Raw genomic sequence first — 2,254 nt, forward strand, 5'->3', positions numbered from 1 at the left:
CGTCCATTTTTAATTAACTGCGTCAGAAATGACCTAATCAAATGTCAATATGTATAAACAAAAATCTGTTATGGTTATTTTAAAATGTCAGCTATTTAAAGTATTCAAAACAAAGATGATTATGTGCTAAAAGGATAGAAAAAAGGACGGGAAGACACCGGGAGCCCAATCTGGTGTAGTATGTCACGGAGGGATATCGTAATGTTTAATAAAAGATTATATATACTCACAAGGCTGGGTTGCACACAACGCAACCAGTCTATATCACATGTGGGGAAGTACCGTCCCCACTCGGCCTTGTGAGGTATGATCAATGGTCGCAACTCCTTCAAAAACGATACCACCTGCCAAGGTGGTGACCCCTGATCCCAGGGGGGATTTGCAGTACAGGAGGGTAGGAGGCGCCCTTAGAGGTACTATGGATTAGGCTTTGATTTGGATATTGCCAATAATTATTCCACTTGCTGTGTGTTAGACAGAGTGCACACGCCCACTTTACCAATAAATCTATATGTTGTGTCTGAAGATGGACCTATTACTATTAACTAATAGGAGATTGGAAAGATCCTACCTTAATAAGTAGTCAGATCCATTGGTATAAAATTTGTTGAAATTTATTGTAGCACTTAAAAAGACAACGCGTTTCGCGGCTGAAACCGCTTCATCAGGTCGTATGTTGTGCCTTTAGGTAACAGTCCTCTGAGCAAGGCGCCTTGCCAGCCGCGAAACGCGTTGTCTTTTTAAGTGCTACAATAAATTTCAACAAATTTTATACCAATGGATCTGACTACTTATTAAGGTAGGATCTTTCCAATCTCCTATTAGTTAATAGTAATAGGTCCATCTTCAGACACAACATATAGATTTATTGGTAAAGTGGGCGTGTGCACTCTGTCTAACACACAGCAAGTGGAATAATTATTGGCAATATCCAAATCAAAGCCTAATCCATAGTACCTCTAAGGGCGCCTCCTACCCTCCCGTACTGCAAAACAAAGATGGCGTTTGACGCATGGAAGTTTCAGCCAATCAGAACCTGGGATTTAGGGAAATTCCAGATTAGGCAGCCATATTGCATCCAATCACTATAAAAGTAGGAACCGAAAGCTCATAGTTTGCACAAGCCTACCAATCTCCTTAGAAGACACGAGGCAGAAGCTACCTTCCCACACGTGGTTCTAGATGCTGAAGAGATGATTGAGAAGGGGTAATATGCTTAATATTCTGGTGATGTACTTAATTTTTCAGCATTAAAAGGGAAGGTTCAGGGAGGGTGGAGGAAAAATAAAAATCAATTTCCACTTACCTGGGGCTTCCTCCAGCCCGTGGCAGGCAGGAGGTGCCCTCGCCGCCGCTCCGCAGGCTCCCGGTGGTCTCCGGTGGCCGACCTGGCCAGGCCGGCTGCCAGGTCGGGCTCTTCTGCGCTCCAAGTCCTGGTACTTCTGCGTCCCACGCCGGCGCTCTGACGTCATCGGACGTCCGCCGGGCTGTACTGCGCATGCGCAGTAGTTCTGCGCATGCGCAGTACAGCCCGGCGGACGTCCGATGACGTCAGAGCGCCGGCGTGGGACGCAGAAGTACCAGGACTTGGAGCGCAGAAGAGCCCGACCTGGCAGCCGGCCTGGCCAGGTCGGCCACCGGAGACCACCGGGAGCCTGCGGAGCGGCGGCGAGGGCACCTCCTGCCTGCCACGGGCTGGAGGAAGCCCCAGGTAAGTGGAAATTGATTTTTATTTTTCCTCCACCCTCCCTGAACCTTCCCTTTAAGTTCTGTTAAGATGTTAGCAAGAAGTTTTTTTTTTAGAAGTTATTTTTTATGCCATTTCTTTAAGAAGATTACTGCAAGTTTTACACAGCTATTAATACAGAGACTACTTTTGATCTTATTCTACATAACACAACCGTTCTATTCTTTTTTGAATGTACTTAGAAGATTGATAATCGCTTGGCAATAAAGGCCTTGATGAGATGGAATACTGTTAGAAGGAAACACTAATTGGAACTGTTCATATTTTGTATATATGCTGTATGATAAGCAAATACAATTTTTTTTATATAAAGTCATATACTGAGTGCTCTGATTCATTTCAAGGTATACCATCAATCTATAATAACTGTTATAGAGGGTTCAGACCCCGCTATGCCGGATTTATATGATAGCAACGATTTAAAGGCTGGTCCTTTACTGAGTTAGCAATCATGAAAAAGGCAAGAGCCGCTCAGGTTTTTGACACATTAGGACACCACAATTAATG

This window comes from Hyperolius riggenbachi, chromosome 9, assembly GCF_040937935.1.
Source record: "Hyperolius riggenbachi isolate aHypRig1 chromosome 9, aHypRig1.pri, whole genome shotgun sequence".
NCBI lineage: Eukaryota > Metazoa > Chordata > Amphibia > Anura > Hyperoliidae > Hyperolius > Hyperolius riggenbachi.